We start from the raw sequence: 25,922 nt of genomic DNA, 5'->3' as shown, positions 1-25,922 counted from the left end.
GATTAGTTTAGATTAGTAGACCTATTACTCACTCTAGGCTATGCCACCTCTACAAAACAATTTACCACTGACTTTGGATAGGCTAGCAACTGCCCAAGGATTACAAGAATTTAATTAGAAGCTTCCTAAAGCAAGACCTGAAGACTTCACCCCAACAAACTATTCAACCAAGCTTCTCTAGATATGCCCATATCACATTAATGCTTTAACTTTACCAATGAATTATTTTGTAAAAATCATTTTAAGGTCAAAATAAGAGTGATTACCATCACTGGTTCTTTGAACAATTGCAGTTCCATTCTCTTCCCTGCATAAAGGCTCATGGTCTTCAAACTTTTGTGTTAGTCACTATAAAAGTTTTATATATTATTCTGGTGATGATAATGATGTTAAGTTACTTAACTAAAGATGCTCGTTAACTATCTTTAGTAAAAGTTACTGAAAAAGTTACTTTGAAGTAACTTTTCTGTCGTTCCAGCTGCTAAATAGCATCAGCTGGAACGGAAAAAGTTACTTTTAGTAACTTTTAGTTACTTTTTGTCGCAGCTGGAACACGCTCTTAGAATTATCCTCTTCAATCTTTTTTTCTTGTAAGTATTTAATTTATATTTAGTGTTACGAAGGATTCAAAATAGTCGAAGGTCTATAATAGTGGTTTTACAGTAGGAAACATACTAGAATAAAAAGATACTTAAAAGACATAATTTTAAAGATAAAAGTATAATTTGCAAACTATATATCTGCTGCAGCTTTTCTCCCTGTGAATTTAAACTCTGCTATTTCAGACTTTTGTGTGCTCAACTCGAAACACTGCATGCTCAGAACAAAATACTACAAATAGATTTTATAGCTTATGTGACTGGTGTTTAGCCTATCTAGACCATAATGAGGACGACTGTAAATTATAGCTTAATTTTAAGTTTTAAATTCTTGTTCTATGCTTTTAGCTTTGATAATGCAATTTCTATTATTTGAGCAAAATGGTAAAATTATAGTTTTGCTATCTTTGAAAGGGGTTCTATCCACTGCAAATACAGATTTAAGCACTTTTTTAGCTCTTAATAATGAAAAAAAATATGACAGTTCATATAACTGACTTACCAGAAAAGTAAGCATACCACTTGATGCCTTTTCTTATGTTCTTTGCAAATATGATAATTGCTTCTTCCACATATTCAGATTTAAGCACTTTTTAAACTAGTAAAAATGATGAATTTTGAATTAAAGTACAAGTAATCTGTCATTTCCAACAAAATAATACTATGTTTACTCTGTGCTGTTTTCAACAAAATAATACTACATTTTCTCAGTGCTAAAATTATTTATAATAAGTTTAGGTTAGGTTAAAATGTACTTAGGTAAAATTCTAGTTCATTGACTTATTGCTATCTTGGAAAGGGTTTAGGTTAGGAGAATGAAACTTTCAGGGATAGTCTACAGCCTAAAGTGTGTCTAGGGAAGGTATTTTAAAGTACCCACCTCTACTCCTCCCTCTAGAGGGCCCTAAAATTTGCCTACATGACAGGTCTATACCTATTGAAATTTTGACAAAATAACATATTACCTTAATTTTCAGTTACTGGTTGCTTTTTCTCTGCCTTAAGTTCTAAAAATGCAAGGCCTGTTATTTGAGTAGAATTTTGAGCCATATCAATGTTGTTTTTTTTATAATTTAGGAAATGTATTTGCATATCTTCAAAACCTTTTAAAATGGAATTGAGCAAAGTTATGAAGCTGAAAACAATTTTGTTGTACTTCAATTAAACAGAAGATCTATTTTGCAAGATTTCAATTTTATAACACATATTTTCAAAGGTCATCAAAGGTCAGGGACTTCTAGAGGGAGGAGTAGAGGTAGGTACTTCAAATTATCTTCCTGGGACATAATTTAGTCTGCAGGTTCATCTCTGAAAGTTTCATTTTCCTAACCTAAACCCTTTCTGAGATAGCAAAAAAGTCAATTAACTAGAATTTTACCTGTATTTAAGTCTGAATTTGTGGTGGAAGTTATTAGTGTATTTGTAAAGAGCATAAAAAAAGCATCAAGTGATATATTCACTTTATATAAAAGCCAGTTATAAGGTTTGCTATTAATTTACCTGTCTTTTTTCTAACTTATTTATAGGTTAGATCAAAGTGCTGAACGTGCTCAGAACAAAACACTACAAAAAAATAATATAGCCTATTTGTCAGTTCTATAGCCTACCTAGATTAGAACAAGGATAAAAGTACATCATAGCACAAATTAAAGTTTTAATTTCTTGGTCTGTGCTTTTAGTTTTGATGTTGTAATTCCTGTTATTTGAGCAAAATGGTTCTAGAGTAGCTACTTGTTGCTATCTTGGAAAGGGATTAGATTAGAAGAATGAAACTTTCAGTAGGCTTGCAAATCCTGGTAAAAAATAATATACTCTGGGAAGGTATTGCCAAGCTTCCATGTTCACCCTCTTCTGATTTCTATTGAAACTTTGGAAAAACAACATTTTACCTTAATTTTTAGTTAAATTTTTCTTTTTTGCTGGTTTTAGTTCTGAAAATGCAATTCCTGTTGTTTGAGTTGATTTTTAAGCCATATCTGTGAGTTATTTCTAAATTTAGGATATGTTTGTGTGGATCTTTAAAACTTGTAAATTGTTATTGAGCAAAGTTGTGAAGCTGAAAACAGTTAACCTTTGTTGTACTTCATTGAAGCAAAAGATCTATTTTGTAAGGTTTCCCTTTTATATGACAAAGATTTTAAAGGTCAGAGCCCTCTAGAGGGAGGAGTGATGGTAGGTACATCAAAATACCTTTCTGGTACATGCTTTAGTCTGTAGACCCATCCCTTAAAGTTACATTTTATTACCCTAGGTTTTTCCAAGATAGCAAAAAGTAGCTAAACTAGAATTTTACAGAGCAAAATTTCAGGCCACATCAATTGTTCTTTTTTATGGCACTTGGTATTTACCAAGTGACAAATAGTGATTGCAATTTCTGTTGGTCTTTTGATCCTGGTTTTGCTAGTTTTGGCATTTCCAGATAAGCTAGGGCAATGAAAGTTGGTAGGTGTATCAGAAACCAGACCAGATTAAATTAGAAATAGTCTCTTCCCCAATTCATCTATCTGGGGGGAGTGGAGGGATGGTTAATTCAGAAAAAATAGAAAAATTGAGGTATTTTTAACTTACAAAGGGGTGAATGGCTCTTAATGAAATTTGATATTTAGAAGGATCTTATTTTCAACCTCAGAGCTCATATAAGTCCTGACTAGATCTGGTGATATTGGGGGGAGTTGGAGAGGGAAACCAGAAATCTTGGAAAATGCCTAGAGTGGAGAGATCAGGATGAAACTTGGTGGGATGAATAAGCACAAGTCCTAGATACATGATTGAAATAACCAGACTGGGTCTGCTCTCTTTGGGGGAGTTGGGGGGGGGGGTGGATTTCAGTGCTTTGGCAAGCCATGGTGCTTCTGAACATGATAGGGCAATGAAAATTGGCAGGCTTTACAGGGACCTGCACAAAATGATGCAATATCAGTTGTTTCCCTGATTCAACACTCTGGTGGGGGGACTGGAGGGATGGGAAATTGTGAAAATTAAGGTATTTTTATCTCATGAATGGGTGATTAGATCTTAATGAAACTTGACATATAGAAAGATGTTATGTCTCAGATGCTCCATTTTCAATTTGAATTGGATCTGGGGACATAGGGGCTGGAGGGATAGAAATCTTGGAAAATGCTTAGAGTGAGGAGATTGGGATGAAACTTACTGGGAAGAATAAGCACAAGTTCTAGATACATGGTTGACATAACTGGACTGAATCCTCTAGCTTTATGGGAGTTGGGGGGGATTTCCTGTACTTTGGCAAGTTTGGTGCTTCTAGACATGCTAGGATGATTATGCTGTCATGCTGAATTTGATGGTGTTAATTTTGTTTACATCACTTTTTTTGGGGGGTGGGGTCTCCTTTTTTGAAAATTGGGCACATTTTCTCATGCTTGTATCTTCTGATGGGTAACTTTAAACTTAATGAACTTTATGTCAGAATTGGATATCTGGGGATTTCTAGTGCTTTGACAAGTTTGGTAGTTCTGGATGTGGTAGGATGATCAAAATTGGTAGATGTGTCAAGGACCTGCACAAATTGACTTGATATCAGTTGTTTCCTCAATTTCACTATCTGGGGGCTGGAGGGAGAGGAATAATTGAGAAAATGAGGTATTTTTAACTTATTTATTTTAAAATGCTCAGAGTGGAGAGATTGGGAAGAAACTTGGAGGGAAGAATGAGCCCATATCATAGATACATGATTGATGTAACCAGACTGGGTATGCTCTCTTGGGGGGATTTAGGGGGGGGGGTCTAATGCTTTGGCAAGCTTGTTGCTTCTTGAAGTGCTAGGATGACGAAACTGGTAGGTATGTCTACTGGTAGGACCTGCACAAATTGACTTTATAACAGTCGTTTTCCCCAATTCGACCATCTAGGGGGCTGAAGGGAAAGGAAAAATTAGAAAAATGTGTTTAACTTGCAAATGGGTGATTGGATCTTAATGAATTTTGATATTTAGAAGGACCTCATGTCTTAGATTTCTTGTTTTAAATCTCAACCAGACTCTGATTTTCCTTTTAAATCTATCTATTGATTCTTATAATTTTGTTAGAGCTCATGCCACATGAGCTCTTGGCTCTTTCAACCATGTCTTAAGTTCCATATGACCTCTTAGCTCTTGTTCTAAATTTAGGAAATGTGTAGATCTTTGAAACTTCATGTATTTGGATTAGATCCAGACCTATAGACAGCAACCTCTGCAAAGGGGCTTTGACCCTGTTGGAGACATGCAAGACAAGGGGTCTTGTGGTCAACTCTTTCCCAGTTTAGGAGTGGTACTCCTCAAGGAAGTTGTTGCATTTAAACAGCAAAGTATTTGGACTTGATCCAGGTATCTTATTCACAGATAACTTCAGTTATTTTTGTCATTATTTTTTGGGCTGAAAAACTTCCTTCATTTGACTTAACTTTTGGCTGCTTGTTTTGCATGCTTAAGCAAGCATTTTTTCAATTTGATCAAACATTAACTCATCCTTTATTTAATGTAGCTACTTTGATTATGGCTGAAAGTTACATTTATCCTGTTTAACCATTTTTGTAAGCATAACATGTTTTTACTACATAATTTCGGGTTAAGTAGCCTATGCTATTGAGTACTTCTGTTATCTAGGGAAAATGGTGATATCATCTGATTACTAATAGAACAGGTAACAGATTGCAAAAACAATGGTCTCAGTTGGGCTCAGAGACCAAACAGCATGTCACTCAGATTTCTCTTCTTTATCTCCTCTTAGCATTAGAATACCTTAATGTTTGGAATAACCTACACTAATTTATACTCTATTTGTATGCATTAATTAATCCAAAATTTGTGTCTTGCTTCTTGATGAAAACTACATAAGAGATTTATGCTACACAATAATACTCTGCCCTAATTCTCTGGTTCCAGACCGTAGTTTTATGTTTGCCCTAATAAACCTTTCCAGTATGTTACCCTGTAAAATGGCCATGTAAGTAGTCTCAAGGAAATCCTATTTTTCTTTCAATTTGCACTAGCATAATTTGAGAGACAAGGGTCTCTCAGTTATACTACATAATAATCTGGAGTGCTATTAGTGATTTCATTTAAGCTTCCCAAAATGGCTTCTCTGTAACAACTTGACAGGCATCTTGATGAGCAGACTATCAAGTCTTTGAAAGATTTTGTAATTGTAATGTACACTTTTCTTCTAAAACTGCCAGTGTCTGTTTTGAGGCACTGGAGAAATAAAAAAATTTCTGTTGTAATCCAAAAAATGAAATACCCTCTGCGCATGAATCTGCTGACAATACCCTTTAAAATTTAGAGAATATGCTGAAGATGGTACATTCTTTGCCAGGGGGCTAACTCCCTTGATATGAGCCTGAATGCCAGACATACTCAAGGCATTGTCATATGATTGGCATCTCCAATTAGAAACATTTTCCTCAAATATTCCAAGGACTATTGACAATTTTTTCTGCTTTCTGTCCAACATTTGGCACAAAACAAACAAACCTTTCAATCAATACTCCATAATTGGCTACAAATCTGATTATGAATATTATTTGGTCCACATATGAAATTTTTAGCAAGGAATCTAATACTATACCATAGTATTTAGCCTCAGTTACTCTTTTAAAATCAAGTTTTGACTTTGTCTCACTTACATGTGAAGTGTTCATGAGTTCCATGTAATGCTAGTCCTTGAATACTTAAATATTTAACTGCTGCTACTACTCTCTTGAGCACCTTGTTCCAATAGTGGACCTCTTGTTCCAGTTCCTTACTTAGTTGAACATCAGTACAGCTTTTCTTGCAACCCCTAAGTTTTAATTTTTCCAAGTTAACTTTATAATGTAAGCTATTCTCATGCTTTAAGACTCAGTGATTAGCATTTTTCCAGTCATTTAACCAGGCATAAAATGCACCCGTTATATCAGCACCCCTTGTTTTGCCATTTTGAAGCTTTTTGAGAAATAACCTGTTGAACAGAAAACTAACTTTGTCTGAATATTGTTTATAGACTGAGAAAAGTTTAAATTGTTATTTTTTATCACACCTTTGGGGTATATGTAATATTGCAGCTGTTCATTAAATTCCATAAAGCCAGATCTGAACTGAGAACAATATGGGTTCTCCTACTTTCTGAATTTATTCCCTCTCCATATTGAATTTCAATAAAAGCCTGCATTGAATTGGGTTTTTTAGCAACTTCCTCAAATTCAGAAGAGAAAGGAGAAACAGATCTGAATTACCTATGTTGTTTTATTATCCTTCACAATTGCACAATCAGTGTTGTGTTTAAAAAGGATGTTACTCTATGAATTTGCTTTATAACTTTCATTTCTTTCTTCTTTTTCTTATTCCTACCTTTCAAAGGTGATAACAGGTCTTGGATTGTCCAATAATATCAAAATATCAGTACAATTAAAACTAAAATACACTTAAAGTATAAAATTTAAAACATTTTTCTGGCTTTTTTCTTGGAAAACTTATTATCTCATGAATGTTTATTTTTGTGGCAAACTTGTTTGGTATTTACATATCATTCATTACCATGAAGAATTCTATTTCTTTATTTTACACAAACTAAATCATACAGAAAAAATAGGTACTTCGGTGTTATAGCAACCACACTAGTTCTTGACCTGATTAAAACCAGTTTCTCTGTCTGCAATCAGAGGTAATTGGTTTATTCTGAGCAAGAAAACTTTAATGCAGGCATATTTTAATTAAATGTTTAATATATGGAGCTGGTTAGCTATATAATATAATATGCTCTGGGTGGCCTACTTTCCATAATTTTGTTACTAAAGTATTTTATTTTCATTATATTTTAGTATATTTCAATATAATTACCCTAACTTCACTTCTTTAGTATGGTTGCTATAACGTGTAAGTACCAAAAAATATTTGTAGAAAACTCAAAAGGAGCCATTCAGTCACAAATTAGAATTTGTATCTCCTCTGAAAGAGTCAAAACCTACTGGCAGGCACCCAACAATGGGCCAATATATATATATATTTTTCCATGGTTTGGTCCTACTATGCTTTCTTTTCTTTTGATTACCTCATAAATTACTGTACAGTCCCCAACCAAAATGCGTTTTTTTCAAATTTTGGTTACTATTTGGCTGAGTCACTCGAAGTGCAAATTATGTTCTGGCTGATGACCTGGGGGTCATCAGCCCAACTTATCTTAGCACCTGATTATTTTTAGGGTTTAGTTTGTTGTATTCTCTGTTTATTTTTGGTTTCATTTGTGTATTGATGAAGATTTGTGGGGATTTTACATTTAGAAAAATGTCAAAATCTTTTTGGTTTATGACTTATTAAGACAAGCAGAAATCAAGACTTGTAATGATGCCAACTTCAACGGAGCCTGATTAGCGACTAATAAGTTCACATCTTTTAAATTTTTTGCGCAAAAGATAGGGTTATCCGTAACACGTCTCAGAACACTTTTAACATGTGTTTCTGGTGTTGGAAATTTTTTTATTCATGCTTATTTTCTTTTCGTTTGTAAAACGCCACAGAATTTATCATACATACCCCAGATTTAGAATGAGATATTTCAATTTCTTTACTTGTATATGAAGGGCCACCTGCTCCTCAATACCTTGCTCTTGAATAACCTTATGGAGAAAATGGGCTTGAGAGGGGACTAGATGCCCTATAATCTTTTTGGTTACTGAAAAAAGGCACTAGAGCTTTTGTTTTCCGTTTGAAAGAGCTCCTTTCTGGGCGTATAGCCCAGATTATAGCCAAGAGCTCCTTTTGCTGTTGTGCTGGATTTTATGGGGTTATTTTTTTGGATTTTTTTTTCTGGGTTGGTCCCCCTTTATGAAAATTGGGCAAATCAGTTCAAATTACTTCAATTTTTGTTGGTTCTTATTCTAGATTGATTTGCTCCTTTTTTCTCTTTTTGTCAGCTTTTTCCTTTACGTTTTTATTGTTAACATGCTTTTTAAGGTTACAAATGGATGTAAATATGGATGTCTAGCTTGATATTTGTTTTTTCAGTTGAAGTAAGTTCAAGTATTGAACAGTATCTGAACGGGGATGGGTTTTCCTTTGTCTTAAGGAAAATTTGGGAAAGCTTGTGATGATAATACAAAATTAAAATAGGTTCACAATTTTGAGGTTTTGGGGGTGGGGTCGCTCAAACCTAAAGTTAATATGTTATGTGTATTTGCGGACGAATATTTGGCACATTGCCCTGGCATTTAACTAATATTGCTAGAATATTTGTTTGCCACTTCTTTATGCCTGACCTAAGCGTATTGTGTAATCAGGGTAGTTTTTATCAATAACAAGGAAACACATCCATCTTGTTATTAATGTTAGTTGTTATGGGTTTGGAAAAAGTAATAAACCACTAGCATGAACACACAGTGCATTCTAAAGCTAACACTGTTGATTGGATTTCAGTCAAAATAGAGTAAAGTTGGGTTACTCATCTCCTCCAAATGCCAAACCATGATATGGCGGTGGGATAACTAAACAAATAAAAAAAAGAAGAAAAAACAACATAAAACTCAGAAGGGGTTTTTAAAACAAAACACAACTGCAAAATATTACCAGAGAGCTGTTGAATTTGGGGCGAAATATATGCCAGATCTATAAACTGTATTTGGAAGCTGACTGTACCGACGAAAGAGGACTCCAAAGGAAAGAAGAAGAAGTGAAAAAAAGAGGATGTTATCTGAGAAGAAGACCATTGAACACCTGGAAAGGATTTCATTGAGAAGAAGTCAGTTGAAAAGAAGAAGAGACAAGTAGCAGAAATACTTCTTCAAGAAGCTAATGAGAAGCTGAAAAAAGCCATTGATGCCATTCAATACCATTATGGTCCAATCCACTAAGAAAGTAATTCCGCAATCATTAAATTTATTTATAATGATTTTTATTTTTTCAAAGTTATAATATTTGGTAGTAACTGGTGCCTAATAAAAAGAAGAAAAGAATGAGAAGCGTAAGTGAAAAAATAGTCAAAATAAGTTCAAACTATGCATAACTAACAGTTTAACAAGATATAGCTTTTCGTTTAACGTGTAATTGTCTTTTGGGAATAAAAATATTGTTAATGTATGAGTTTTGCGGACAAAATTTAACTAGTTCGTTGGCTTGTTTGTTTGCACAGTTAAACGTAGCATACTGACAAAAACGTTGTACTGTCTAAAAAACTTAATGGTTTGAAACAAATAAACGGAAAATCTTGAAAATCGTGGTTTTTAAGAGTGAATATGCCTCATTTATTTTTGGTAAAAATTCTAATTTTTTGGGGAAGTAGGGCTGAAAAGTTTATAAATAATATTATGAAATATATGGTGGGTAAATTTGTTTATGATTTGCTTATTTTGCATTAGTTATTTTGTTATTGCTATTGCCTTGCTTTTAGAACCAGCATCACCACCAACTATTACAAATGAGCCCCAGCCACAACCAGATCTGCTAGAGTCCCTCAAGAGGACACCGCCTGAAAACGCCTCATATCAGGATCGTACATGTTATGAGAGGGTAAGTAATTCTATATCTTTCAGTGAAAACTTATTTGGCCAAGAAGGGGATTTTTCTTGTATCAAAACGTTTGGGGCGAGTTTGGGGGGGGGGCAGGTTAATGATCACTTGGGACAACAGAAGTAGTGCGAGGGTTATGCACGGCATCGTGGGCAAAACTCAAGGAAATTAGTGCTATCCTTTTTTAAATTTCATATTTAATTTATCTTATAATTTACAATAAAAGCGCCAAATTCCATTGTCCAAGATCTCAAAACATTTTCTAAACCTTTTGCTTCTGTCTTATTCAAGTGTCAAATAACATTTACCCCATTATAACTCTTTATAAAAATTTGAAACTTCTATTTAATGAAGAAATGGATAAAATTCATTGTATTAGAGGTAAACTAGCTTAATATTTAGTCTTATGAATTGATAATTTAGGTATGTCTATATTTACCTTTCAAGTTGGGAGCTATGGGTTCTGGGTATTATTATAAATTTGGTTGCTTATGGTGCTAATGGATGCTAGATTTAAAATATTGTTGGTGGGCAAAATCACTCAAGTTAAAAGATTTCCTCCAAGCAGGGTCGCTATAGGTAGTTGGGCCAATGCATTACTAATTCAATGCAAAGTTATTATTAACCTGACATATTGCAGAAAAATTAGCCTAATCATATTTGTAGCAACAGCTGCAACCTAGGTCCAAAGCAACCTCCAATAAATGCAACACAAATTATCACATATTTTGGGGGTTGCCCCCTCCTCAATACCTTACTCTTGATGCTAATGTACTTCAGAACTTAAAAAAAACTTCTTATTCTAATTAAATTACTGTTGAGTTGCAGAAGTTGTTCTTAAGGAATTGGAAAGCTCAACTTTAATGTAAAGACCAAGGTATTGAGGAGGAAAAAAACCCTCTCATACATAAAATATTTACTGTTTGTTTGTTTTTATTTTGCACTTCGTTTTAGCTGAAAAAACACTTCTTTTTTTTATCTAATTTAATATCGTTTTTCAACTGGTGCCAGAAATCCAGCTCCTCTTCATGAACAATTCTCCTCACTCACAGAAAATTCTTAAGATTTAAGTTCCAAAATTCTTCCCAGACAATTCCATCATTGCTGAAATCTTCCAGGAAATGTTGTCTGAAAAATTATCTTAAGCATATTTTTATTTGAAAACGACTAATTTATGAGGGCTTTTCAAATCATGCTCGAAATCTACCCTGGATTCAGATAGATTCCTAGGAATCCCTTTAACTCCAGTGGAAAGTTGCTCCAGCAGAGAATTCCACTATAGAAAACTGCCCCCCCCCCCATTAAAAAACCTCAAGACAATCCCAACCCTGTCAAAAACTTCCCCTGGAACATTTGCACATATTAAATTTAGTTAGCAAAGACATACAAAAAGAGTTTTGTATAGGAATTCTGGCAAATTCCCCAAGCCTAAATTACCCATAAAAAGTAGAGGTTTAATTTGCTAATGAGCTGGGGCAACTTTTAGGTTTATGGTAGTATATGGCTCATTTTTCACTTTACTAAAATATTACCAAAATGGGGAAGGGTTCAATTTGTATAAATCTTTTGGATAGCTAGATTACCGTTTTTTTTTTTTTTTTTTTTCTTAAGAAAATTCAGTAGAATAATTTGCATTTTCTATTTTTTAGATTGGGTACCCCTATTTTCCCTCCAAATGAAATGTATTCTTTCCATTGAAGAATGCATTTTTAAGAACTATTTTTACTGAAAATCAAAAAGATAGCTGTTCCTCCTGTGATTGTTGATAAACATATTTTATCATATATGGATTTTTACATTCTTTTTATTATAGCCTGGCTAGTTAATTCAATTCAAATTTCATCTTCAGGGACTTGTACTATTTACAGTTTACAGGACAGATGTATACAATTTTACTGTCTGTAAGGTGGACATAGCCAGCCACCCACTTGATTCACCCTAGTGGGAGTAATTTGTTGTCATGAATTCAAAATACCATCTCAGTTTTGACAAACAATTGAAAAGAAAAAATTGTATTTAATATTTGTGAATTTTAAAATAAATATCAAACAATACAAGTTATATTTTTAGAATCAGTAAACAACCAGCTTTCTGTTAATATGTGAAAAAACCTGAAACACTGAAAAGATGTATACATCAAAATAGGATAATTGGTATTTCTGAAGAGGTTCTTAGATGTAAGTCAATGAACTAATGATTTCAAGTGCTTAATCTTGAATAATTTTGGCAATAACTATATTGATGCATAGCTTAGATTCTTAGCTACTAATTGATATATACAATTCTTCTCAATACCTCTTTGGTATCAAGATGTGAGGGTTTTAGTTTTACATAATTTCGTTCAATCAGATACTGATTTTTTACCCTACCCAAGTAGTGCTATTTTTTACTTTTTCATCAAAGTAGTCCTATTTTAACAATTTTTTATCAAAATAGTTATTTTGAATACTTTCTGTGAAAGTAGTGGTTTTTAACACTTTCTGTTAAAAGCAGTAGACTATGTTTTCAGTAATTTTGTTAGAAGTGTTGACTTTTTAAAATTTAACATTCAAAAAATAAAATTACTCATTAGAAATAACTTTTAAGTTGAAATGGAGGACAAAATAAGGAATCTAATGATATCAAAATGCTTTGACCCCAATGGCAACTGCCAATGGTCAAACATAGTCGCCATTGACAACAGGGGCAGATCTAGAGAAAAATCTTGGGGGGGGGGGGGCTAGAACCAAGGGTGCCAATATAATTCAAGAGTAATTATAGAGGGGGGGGGTATAGATAACGCTTTCATCTGACCAGTTTGTTTGTGTGAATCTGGTTGGTGCTGATGTAAAATAACAAAGAAACCTCTTTGAAAGCCAATAATGTTTTCCTATAACAGTAAAATGCATATTTACAGCAGACACGAGCAGATTCTTTGATGAATAAATTACTATGGCTTCTTTGAGACTTTCTGAATGAGCAGACCAGACTATTTTTTTTTTCTTTAGAGTTGGATAAAAAAAAACAATTAATGGGAAAACCTGTAATTTCTAGCTATGGTAGACAAATTAATATACAATGATATGGTCATTATCTATTTATCTACCATAATTTTGGGGTAATAATAAACAAAATATTCGTTGGCTTGTTTGTTTGCACAACCTAATTTAGTTTTGGTAAAAATTCTAACTTTTTTGGGAAGTAGGGCTGAAAAGTTTATAAATAATATCATGAAATATATGTTGGGTAAATGTGTTTATGATTTGTTTATTTGGCATTAGTTATTTTGTTATTGCTATTGCTTTACTTTTAGAACCAGCACCTGGAATTTCAATGAAAAACCAGCTCCCGGCACGACCAAATCTCATCGAATCGGTCCAGAAGAAGGGCAGCTGTGATGAGGTGGTGTATAAGAAGGGCTGCTGTCCTGAGGTAATTGTTCTATATCTTTCAGTGAAAACTCTTATTTGGACAAGAAGGGGGATTTTTCTTGTATCAAAACGATTGGGGCGAGTTGGAGGGGGATAATGATCACTAGGGACAACAGAAGTAGTGCGAGGGTTATGCACGGCATCGTGGGGCAAAACTCAAGGAAATTTGTGCTCTCCTTCTCTTAAGGGTGGCTAGATTTGCTGTTCGAAGAAGGGAAATGTAAGGCACTTTACCCTCATTGAAGATAATTCTTAGGCACCTTTTTTGAACAATTCATTGGAGATGCCAGGATGCCAAACAGGACAAGCGTATTCGAGGGTTGTAGAAAAATCCTCAAACGATGTGATTTAGGACATTTAAATTTGTTAAGGAGTTTGAGGAAAGAAAATGCAGTATCTGTACTTTTAAGAAATCGTTAACGTGGCAATCCCATTTTACGTCACTTGAGATGGTAATACCCAGTAATGTCATAGTATTAACAGACATTTAAGGCGGGATAGGACAGGAGAAAGAAGGGGGAGTTCTTAGGAAACTAATTGTTAAAGCTGTTGACTTTAAAGGGTTGACTCTCATATCACTAGCATCAACTTCATCTGATATTGAATCCAAGATGTCTATTGGGTTACTTTTTAGATTTTTGAAAGATGTTTCTAAGACAGTTAAAACGTCATCGAAATTCGATCTATCCGGGAAAACGACACCAAGACTGTTAATTATGGTAAGAAATCAACTTTGGCTTAAGAGGGTTCCCTGGGGTACACCATTATAAATTTGGAGGAGATCAGAGTATCTCCGCATCCAATGAGATGGATGTGTCTGTTTTTTATTGCATAGCAGATAAGATAAGATTTATTTGCAAAAGAACTATCACAAGCTCTAAAGAGCCGAATTCGCTTTATATGTCACTAAAAGCTAAGAAAAAAATCAAAATAGTACATTGAGTCAAACACTTAAAATTAAAAGGAATTAAAAAAGCAAAATCATCAAAGATAAAGCAAATTCATCAAAGAATAAATCATCAAAGATAAACTTAACAATTAAATTACAAAAACATTGCAGTAAAAAGGAGAATTTGGCAATTACATGATCACGAATTATTATTAAGGTGTTTCAGAATAAATGGTATAAAACTTTTGCGAAATCTTTCTGTAACAGCATGAATCGGAGAGTAAGTTGGGATTGCTAAGGAGGCTGACCGGGGGAGTCGGAGTCTAATGGGATTGTGAAAATCAGGGAGTAAGTCCTCAGTGCGGGGATTGGAAATGACCGATTTAGCGAAAAGCAGGCAAATTTTTTCCCTCCTTTCTTTTAAGGTGGTAATGCGCGCAGCTTTAAGGAGGAAGGAGTATGGAATTTTGCCTTCTTTGTAAATGATCCTGAGCGAACGCTTTTGGACCGACTCGATTTTGTCACTAAGTTCATTTGAAAGTTGCGAATGCCAGACCGGACATGCATATTCCAATAACGGTCTGATAAAGGATAAGTAAACACGGAGGGAATGTATCTTAGGACAATTAAATTTGTTTAGTAGCTTAAAAATGGATAGTGAAACATTTGCTTGTTTAACAATGTTGGATACATGTGTTTCCCACTTAAGATCATTAGAAATTGTGACACCAAGAAGCTTAACATGTTTCACTGGCATTTCGCTTGGGATCGGATCGCAAAAAGCAGGAGTAGATTTCAAGAAGTTTATTGTCATCTGTGATTTAGTGGGATTTACTGTCATATTTAGATTCTTGGATTCATCCGAACATTGGGTTAGGATTTCAACGGGGTCACTTTTAATATTCCTATGACATACTTCAAGGATCGACAAGTCATCAACATATTTCCATCGTTGGGGGAACTCCTTGCCAATTTCGTTAATCATGACAAGAAATAATAGTGGTCCCAATAAGGTTCCTTGAGGTATTCCACAGTACCTAGGGAGGGGGTTAGAGAAGGTATTTTTGTATTTTACAACTTGTGATCTGTCTGAAAGGAACGATATAACAATATTTACTAGAGTGGGTCAATTTCAAAGTTATCATGTAGTAAACGAATTAGGATAGTGTGGTCAACTAAGTCAAACGCTTTTTGGAAATCGACTAAAACCAGGTTTAGCCAAACATTTGGTTTCTCTAGTTCACTTAGGATCGTGTGAATCAAGTGTACAAGGTAATGGGTGGTGGAGGTTTTTCTTAAATTACCAAACTGTCGGATGTCAATGCGTGGTATAATTTTAATTTTAAGCCAGTCACTAAGGAACCCTTCGTAAAGCTTAGAAAAAACTGGAGTGAGTGTAATAGGACGCATGTTGGTTATAGTCAGACTGGAAGATTTCTTTGGGATGGGTGTTATAAAACCAAGTTTCCAGCAACTTGGGAATTTACCAGATTTTGTAATTTGGTTAAAAATATCAGATAAAGGTCCAGCAATTGTGTCTGAAAAGGCTTTAATCAAGTCAATTGGGATGTCTAATGGGCAAGTACTTGATTTTTTGAGCTTTTGGATTTTATTTATAATATCAGAGGGAGAAATTTGGGGGAAAGAGGTGGAGGGAGGAATAGTTTGACCTGAGCCAGTGAAAGGGGGGAGACTTTGAACTATGGACGCAAGATGCAGGTTCAAATCGTTGGCTATCTTGGAAGGCGGCTCAGGGAGATGAAAATTAACTTCAACAGGGTTTTTTCCGCAAATCTCTTTGATTTTCCTGTACCATTGTTTGGGTTTGTTAGAATACAAATCCTTAACCTTACTATTGTAATACCCAGAAGCTGCCTTTCTCAATTTTCTCTTCAGGAACTTTCTTAGATCATTAGCCTGTGAGATATGTCCTTGCTTGAACAAATTGATTTTTTTCCTTATTAGTTTTTTAAAAGTCGCAGTAATGTAAGGTTTATCGGTAGAGCATATTTTAATTTTTTTCACCGGAAAATGGGCTTCATAATTATTCCTCAATAAACTTTGGAGGGACAAAGCCTTGAAGTCGACATCATTTGTTTGGTACACAGGGGACCAATTTTCACTAGTGATCCAAGAGCCAAAATTGTAGAGTCCTGAGTCAATTAGAGGTCTAAAGACGGTTTCAGTAATAGTAAAGGAATGTTTAATTGTAGCTAGTGGAGATAGGAGTAGGCTAAAGTGGTAACTACCTCCGAGAGGGGGAAGAATGGTGACGGGTCTGTAGAAATTTGACATATTGGTGCATATTAAATCAAGAGTAGAATTGCCTTTGGTAGTAGGGACTTTTACAATTTGTTTTAGACTAAAAGTATTACATGTAGACTCAAGTTTTAATTCATTTGCATCACCTAAGAGGAAAATTCCAGCATTTGGGTATTTAGATAGTACATAGTCGGCACTACCATGCAATTTTTCAATAAAATTAATTTTTTCAGTCGCTCTCTGCCCAGGAGAGTAGTAAAAACAACACAGGACAATCAAGTTGAAAGGACGTGGTAAGACTTTAGGTCGAACACAAACCCACAAAATTTCATCAAAGGGAGTAAGACAAGGAACTAATATTTCTGAAGGATAAAAATCATTACGGACAAAGAAAAGAATTCCACCCCCTTTCTTACCCAGAGGGTGGGTTTCGGGTCTGAGTTTAATAAACTGGGTGAAATTATTCATTTTTAACATGTGTGTATTTTGAGCGTGTACTTCAGTAATAGCGATTATGTCTGATCTATATATTTTAGAAAAGGAGTCTAATTCATTAAGTTTGTCAAAATTAAGACTTTCAGCGTTGCTTAACAAAAGTGTGGGAAATTTAAAACGACCTACAAAGGTACCATTTTTACACTTAACTTTATTTAAATTACAAATGGGTACAGGGGGCGTGGTGGGATTCTTATCGGGGGCCAGATTAATGTAGTCAGAACAGGGGACCAAGGGAGCACATTTGACTTTTATGGGATGACTATTAGGGTCAACATCGAAAGATGAATTATTAGAGTAAGAAAAGGATTTATCTTGGGGATTTGGGGGTGGGGGGACGGGCAATGATATGGATGAAGCACGAGGAGAACAATTAGGATTCATTGTAAGACAATTAAAAAGTCTCAGACCTGAGTCACGTTGACAGGGTAGGCACGAGGGATAAAACGAATGGACTGGGGGTGGGGTTTCGTAAAGTGCTGGGAAAGGGGGCCTGGTTGGGAGTAGTGATTCATGTCCGTCAAGAAATTGTTGGTTTGTGGCAGAGTAGGGAGGGTACAGGGCAGCATACTGTGAGGGGGGAGGAAATAGGACTTCTGTGTGCGGGGAGGGGGAGGAGGTAGCAAAGGATAAGGGAGGAGAGTTCGAGATCGGGAAGGGTTTGTCAATTTTTGAGCTGTGCCTGATGAACTTTGATGAGAAATTTTTGCTTGAGTGCGGTGCACTAAAAAAGGACGGCGGAAGGGAGATGAGTGGCTCTTACAATTTTTATCTTTGGACAGGGACACTGGAACAGGGCCCCAGGGAGGAGAATTAACATCATTTACTTTTGGTGCATGGGCAAAACTACAATATTTGTTATTACAAGCTAAAACTGGACAAAGCTTCACATGGTCAAAACTGCACTTAACGGAACCACAACTACCTGAAATAAAATTACGACATATATGTAAAAATTTGCACTGCTTACTAAATTTACAACGATTATGATTAAAATGTTTGCATATCACATTTTTTTTTGTTGGTACTCTTTTGCTGGAACTTTGTTGATGCACTTGGCTGAAAATCATTGAGCTCATTTTTTTAGTGTAATTTGCCTTAATTCTATTTTCGAAAACACTTTTTGGCTGGAGCTTGGTTGAAGAAAAAACGTGTTCAAATACACAATTGTCTCCTAATTGGCAAGAACCTGCCAAGATTATATTAGCACATTTTAGTTTATTATCAGAAGAGACAGTCTTATTATGCAGGCTATTCACCTTGTTAATCACACGTTTTTGAGCATCTGTAATGTGGTAATCAAGGCTACCATTATAATTAGCCTGTATCAAGGGTGGATTGAGGTCAATGAAAATTTCCGGATTTGTGTCACTTGTTGTGACAGGTATCACTGGATTTAATCCTCTAAGTCCTTCATCAATATTCATTTGGTTTATGGACATTGCACTTTTTTTTATGGTCAGAGATGAAAGTGTTATTAACCTCATTCAAAATGGAATTATATGCAGGTTGATTTGCTAGATCGCTTTGGTGAATTGTCAAAAAATTGGAGATGAAAGTTAATGCATCCGTTAGCTTTTCTTGTATAACCAAGATTTTGGTAATATCTGGTTGTGAGATGGGGGGTGTAGGGACAGTGTCCGTTTGAACTGATTTACCAATGCTACAGTCAATTGTTTGACAAGATGCATTTGTTTTCCCTTCAGAACAGCCTCGGCGTTGGGGAGGGACAAGGGAAATTGTAGGATCACACAAACTAGTGCCAGCCTTGTTAGAAACGGTTGGTTCTTCAGTTAATAGAGGAAACTGGCTGAGCGGAGTGTCTGGAAAATGTTTAGGGCTGCTGAGATCACTTAGAATGCTAAGAATCCTTCTTCTTTCAACAGGGGTACAGGGTGTCCGAGAAGTTCCGGATGAGGAGATAGAAAGCACTGGAGAAGAAGTACAATTTACCTTAGACTTAGTAGAGCAATCCAGGCACATCCAGGAGTTATTCCAACTAGTGATTTCTATCCTAGCACACTTTTCAGTCCCTGCATGGAACCAAGAACTGCAATTAACACATTTGACTGCGTTTGAAGTAACCCGTAATCTGCATTCAGGACAAAACTGTTTTGATTTCATCATTTAGTCTTGCAACACAGGTTTATGCCTTACTTAATTGAAAGGTCTTAGTATGTCTTAACAGGTCAGAGACTGAATATCGTTGAACGATATTGGGATTTAATGTGTTTTAAAGCTGAGAAAGTAACTTCACATGAATATGTGGTGTTGAATGGCAGAAGTACAGTTAACACCATATCGGCGATTTTGGGAAATTCAGATCTAGTGCCAATCCAGAATTCAATCAAGGGTTTTTTTTATAAATTGTAGTTTTAAGTTTGAGTCACGCGAAAGCTCAGCAAATTCCTCTTGAGCTTTAAGTGGCAGATGATCAATCTCACTTAAGTCAATCCAAAACAACTTTTGAGTCCAAACTATTTTTTGTAAATCAATATTTAATATAAGATATGTCCGGCACTGTATTTCTAGCGCTTTTAAGTGATCTACAATAGTTTTTGCAATAAAAGTTTTACGATGAATTTTCTGAATTACAAAATTATCGACACTGGAAAACATTTCGAACGAATTTTTTTCGACCCTACTTTTCCAAATGCTGATCTTTTTAATAAAACTTTCAATTTTATCGTTTGAAGTACATATATCGCAATTTTTTCCTTGAAGAGACAAGTTAAGATCGTATAACTTCGCAAAAATATCTGACAAATAACACAGCTTGGATAGCCACAAGTCATTTAAAATAAAAAACCAGCAAATTCACATTTTCGTTCAATTAAAAATATTTTGATCTCGTCCTTTAATAACAATAATCTTTTTAAACTTTGACCTCTTGACAACCATCTTACTTCTGCATGTAATAACAAAGATGTGTAGTTGGAATCCGTATCCTTAATGAGATTTGAAAATAAGCGACTGTTAAGGGCATGGCTCTTACTAAAATTTATGACCTTAACAGCATTCTGAAGCACATCGTTCAATTCTGGTGCTTAAATACATCTGAAATGGAAAATAAAATAATAATCCTCTCCCTGTAAACTAACTTTTCTTTTCAGTCCTCAGATAGTTTTCTTGGAAATTAGAGCATGCGCTCTGTTTCTACTGATTAAATCGAAAATACTTGCTTGACAAGATTCGTTTCCAACACGTCTATAATTTAGACATAACAAATATTATAATGTCTGCTTATAAAACTTGTAATTTTGAATGATGTTTATCATATCACTCAAATAAAAGAATAAACATAAGAGAGCTTTGAGTCAAAAACGGATATCGTCTTATTTTCTAGTAAAATATATTAAGTGGAAATATTGGTTTAAAAAAAGCTGAACTTTATTAACCGCAAATATTGCTTTTTAACGGACTAAACCTTATAGACTAAAATCGGATTAACGTAGAGTAAGCTTATGTCCCGGGAAATATTCAACTCTGTATGGAAATATTTTCTCCTCCCCCGCATAAAATTCCTCCATAGAAGGTCCCTCCCGAGTAAAATCTTTACCATCCTAGGGAGATTAACCCCTAGACGGCTCTATCCTCCCTGCCAATTCCTCCTTTCTTGCGGACGATTCGCTTTGAATAAATATCCTTAGGACACTTTCAGTTGAAAAAATAAGTTATATATTTTATTTCTGATCGTTCTTTCAAGCTATGCCAAAAACCCCACACCCTAAAAGAAATTTTTCATTGGTCGTCCCCTCTCCCTCAACGAAAAGTCTTTCCTACGGAAAATTTCCCCATGGAAAATTTATTCTGGTGATAATCTGTGCATGGAAAAATTCTCCTGCAGAATAATGATGTTTATCCTGCTGATTGTCCGAAAGGTGTATTTCAAAAATAGATTTGGGCTTGAAGTTGGAAGTTTCTGAGAATGTTTAAAGGGGAAAATGAATGGAACGAAGGGCTATACATCCATTCTACTGCTGATACCAGTAGGAAGTTCACTTTTAATCCTGGATCCCTAATCCTATCCAGTAGTTGCAGTTCCTTTTTTGGTGTAGTTCTACTGACAGAAATTTTACTTCCCAGACCCTTCTTTTTGAAGCTAGTGTTTCCACTTGGCATTGTACAGAAAGAAGTAGGCAACCCCCAAAAGTAAGTAGATTGGAAGTAGAAACGAAATTCAAATTCCTACCAGATCCTGTGACATTGGGGGGAGTTGGAGGGGGAAACGGAATTCTTGGAAAACGTGAAAATTGGGGTATTTTTATCTTACGAATAGATGATCGGATCTTAATGAAATTCGATTTTTAGAACGAAATCATGTCTCAGAGCTCTTATTTCAAATCCCAACCAGATCTTTTGACATTGGGGGGAGTTGGAGGGGGAAATCTTGGAAAAACACTTGGAGTGGAGGAATCGGGATGAAGCTTGGTGGATAGAATAAACAAATGTCCTTGATACGTGATTGACAGAATCGTACTGGATTCGCTCTCTTTGGGGGAGTTGGGGGGAGGGGTTCAGTGATTTGGCGAGTTCGGTGCTTCTGGATGTGCTAGGGCTATGAAAATTGGTAGGCGTGTCAGGGAGCTGCACAATTTGACTTGATAAAGTCGTTTTCCCAGATTCGACCATCTGGGGGGCAAAAATTAGGTATTTATAACTTACGAGTGGGTGATCGGATCTTAATGAATTTTAATATTTAGAAGGTACTCAGAGCTCTTATTTTAAATCTTGACCGGCATTAAGCCTCTTATTTTCCTTTTTAAATCAATCTATGGATTCATAGAATTTTGTTAGAGCTCATACCATATGATCTCTTGGCTCTTAGCTCTTCTCGCCTCGTCACAAGTGACATATGAGCTCTTAGCTCTTGTGCCAAGAGCTAGAGCTAAGAGGTCTCTCTCTCTCTTTCTCTCTCTCTCTCTCTCTCTCTCTCTCTCTCTCTCTCTCTCTCTCTCTCTCTCTCTCTCTCTCTCTCTCTCTCTCTCTCTCTCTCTCTCTCATCAATTTTTTGATGGTTTTATCTTCGTGGGGCTCTTAGAAAATGTAAATTTTTTAAATCATACCTTATCTACTCATGAAAGTTTTTGCCCAGAAAATTTCTTTTCCGCCAAAAACTTATCTATGCTACCCCCGCCCCTCCTTAGGTAGTGCTCATTTTCACATTTAGCATTTCTCTTGTATTGACTAATTTAGATTTAAGGAACACATTTGTATCTGTGATTTTCCTATATCACAAAATGTTCCAGGAAAGTCTAAAAGGATTTGTTAATAGCAAGCATAATTACATATGAAGAAAAAAGGTCTTGACCAGACATCGCAACCATCTTGAGGTTATCGCTCTTGTAATGTATTTAGCCAGTCTTCAAAATTTATCCTTTTATAAATTTTTTAGTTCGGAAAAACATATTGTCTATTGTCTGCAAATGATTGACTTTCCTTTTCTTTTCTAGATAATGAAGTAGCTGGGCAGTAAATTTCGTAACCTGTTTTCTGTTGCATTCGTCTTTTTGTGTATAGACGCTTATTTTTACATAAAAAGACAGTGCAGCAGAACTGGTATCTTATAATTTTAAAGTTTAAATAAAAAAAACAAGGGTTCTAAACCTCAAGTTAAATAGAATCTGAGTAAAATTCGCGTATATTTTTTTTGCTCCCCTTTTTATATTTTACTAAAAAAAATAGAACCCTTAAAAAAATTTTAATCAATTTTCTTTTTTGCTCATCCTTCACCTAACGAATTTACTGCTCATTGAAGCTGTGCAATTATGTGGCCTCTGCTCCTGCCAAAGAACCTCTTCCTGACTCAACATACAAGAACATTTTTTTATTTTAGATTTATATATAAATTTAATCAATAAAATATTGTTTCTTTGTATTCTTGCAAACTGCTTGTTGTTCTTAGATTTAGGGATAGTTCATAGGGACGGAGTACAAGATAGGGAAAATTAAAATAAATACATAACTGTTTATCAAAATAATTAATGAAGAGCATTTATTATACACGAACAACTATTGTATACTTTCAACTTTAAGCATCCCCTTTTAAGAAGGGGATGCCATGGAGGAAAAGTGATTTTGTGGTTATGTTTCAAAAACAGTTTCGACAGACCTATTTCTGGGCCCGCCATTTTATTTTTGCGGATTAATGCTATAACTTAAAAAATGTAGCTAGGACTTTTTTATATATAGAGTGAACCTGATAAAAGTAGGAAAGGGGATCTTGCTTGTCCAAAAGCCCCAATGCTAGGGTTTACTGTATCTATATGCTCACTAATGGCGAAGTTATAATAATTATAAAATGACTAAAATAATTCATTCTGTCAAATATATTGACCATCGGATAAAGAATAATTTCAATTGAAAATATATTGCGTATTCATTGAAGAGCCAATGCCACTAATTGTTTTGGGGAGTTAAATTAGGGTTGCACTACTCATATTAATGGCCTTTTCCGTTTCTTTTTGTGCTGGATTTCTACTTTCAACATAGTCTGTTTGGTTTAAGATTGTTAACTTAGTGGATTCGACATATGCCCACTCTGATCTCTAAAATTGTGTCTTTTCTTTGGCGAAAATGTATCGTTTTCATGCATTGAATTTTTAAATGAAATAACAATGTATACAGTACTTTTGCGTTGACGATAGCTTCTGGTCTATGGATGAGCATACTAACCCCAAAAAACCTTTGGGCGTTTTCATGAGTATCTAGGCTTGTATGAAAAGCCTAGAGGACACTTTTAAGAACCAAATAAAATTATTGAAGAAGAATTTTCATTTTTCAAAAGAACTTTGCAGTAAGGTCGTGGAAATACGGCATATATTTTATGACATTTTCCAAAATGTTGAAGATTAGCAAAAAAATATAGAAAACGCCTTTTAAACCGTCGATTGTTGAAAAGACGTTATACTTTTGACTGTGGGGGAGACCTGTACTTAACGCTTTTGGTCGGTAAAACTCGTGAAAATTTTGTTATAATAGATTTTGAGTTGATCGTAAATCGAAAGTAACTCTAGAACAAAAGAGGTTATAGCATTAAGCGTTAATTATTTATAGCATAAGTGCAATAGTATTTTTCATAAGCTTGCTATATGAGTGGGATCGAATATTAAACCTATTCCAATTTTCGGAATAGACCCTAAAACTCTTACTTAAAGATGCAAATCAGTGTTGTCAGCTAAGTCATACCACATCTGAAAACTTATACAATTATTGAAAAAATTTAACTCGAGTATAGAATATGAAAAATGGATTCTTAAGAATGTCGAAATTTTAGTTATTTTTGAAACTCTGCTTAGAGGTCAGAATCAAAATCCTACAGGCAAAACAATAAAATTCTACGGTTGAATCATAGGGTTTCAATGTCACGTGACCCATACGACATCGTTTATTGCTTGATAGCCAATGATTAACGCAGGGGTGGGGAATAAGTGCATGCATGGTAAGTGCAAACAAACACTACTTGGAACAGTAGGGAAAATTTTCCAAGACAGTGGAATTCAATTCCACTGTATGTAAATTTATATATTGTACTGAATGTAAATTTATATTGAATAAAATATTGAATTGGCTTATTGAATAAATATAGAATTACAGACCTCGCCCCATTACCCACGGGTCAGAGATTGAAAAGAAAATAATGTGCATGGATTTTCTTATGTGTTACACAATAGGTAACGAAATATACACATCCTAGCGATGTGTTATATTGCGATGTGTTTATGATTATTCAATCCAAAAAAAACATTGTACGTCCCTTTAGTAAGAATAGCCTACTCTTTTAAGGCGGGGGACTGTCCAATGGGGGTTGATAGCTATGATCATGTAGGCTAGTGCCTCATAGAATACAAGGCATTCAGGGTGCCGAGGGAGCGTTTTAGCTAGAAAATAGACGAGTGTCGGCATATTCTTTGAATCCATATCAGATTTTTTGCTTCTCGGAGCCCTTAGCCAATATTTCTGAAAGGCGAGGATAAAAAATAAAGGTGAATTTGGTAAATGAAAAAGTTACTTCTGTAAAACAATTAGGGGTGGGGAGTGAGAGGATGCAGGGGAAAATTTACAGATAGTTTATGACTAGTAGGCGAAGCCACATCTAACTGTGACCTCTAAGATTCTGATCCATTAGACTTGAGCCCCTTCCCCTGCCAAGGCGTAAATTAATGAAAATGTTGGGAGATGAAGAATATGTTCCTTTTCTTAATCTTTTCAACGAAAGTAGTTTTTTTTCAAATTTAAACCGCTCCCTAACCCAGTCGGCAGAAGTAACCTATACCAACCTCTTTCCCAATTAGGCAAAGAAGACTCCTGGGGCTGGAATTTAAATTGAATGGAAGAGTATTCTTGGTAAATGTTTAGTTTCGTTCCAGTCTAGAGCACTTAGAAATGTCAATTCTGGAAGCGCATCCATTTCTGGTTGACCCTCCTCCTCCATGGGGCAAACTAAAAATGTATAAATTGGGCCTTCTTACAGTAAACATTTCCTATAGAGCGAAGCATACTAGTCTATGAGACCCGTGGGTAGCGGGGCGAGGTCTGTATTCTATATTTATTCAATAAGCCTCGTTTGAGTTTTTTTAGTTTTATCAATCTTTTAAATAAATACAGAATACAGACCTCGGCCCGCTGCCCGCGGGGCTCATGGACTAATACCCTTCACTCTATTGGTAATGTTACATCTAAGGAAACCCACTTTACGCATTTTTAGTCTCGTTGGAGGGGGATTTTAGAAACCTAAAAAATGAATACGCTTCTCTAATAATGACAAAGAAATAATCGTCAAAAGAAAT

General features: G+C 35.1%; 2 long non-coding RNA genes across 2 annotated transcripts in view; one reads left to right on the top strand and one right to left on the bottom strand.

Annotated features, from left to right (window-relative positions):
* Window positions 1–25,922, bottom strand: part of LOC136038746 (uncharacterized) — a 72,795-nt gene that overhangs the window by 44,042 nt on the left and 2,831 nt on the right. The window lies entirely within an intron of this gene.
* LOC136038745 (uncharacterized) lies at window positions 525–23,011 on the top strand. Its single transcript, XR_010620287.1, has 4 exons — window positions 525–590; window positions 9,959–10,077; window positions 13,370–13,488; window positions 22,587–23,011. It is a non-coding gene; the product is annotated as an uncharacterized LOC136038745 (long non-coding RNA).

Source organism: Artemia franciscana, chromosome 18 (assembly GCF_032884065.1).
Source record: "Artemia franciscana chromosome 18, ASM3288406v1, whole genome shotgun sequence".
NCBI lineage: Eukaryota > Metazoa > Arthropoda > Branchiopoda > Anostraca > Artemiidae > Artemia > Artemia franciscana.
This window is presented reverse-complemented; position numbering and strand designations above follow the sequence as displayed.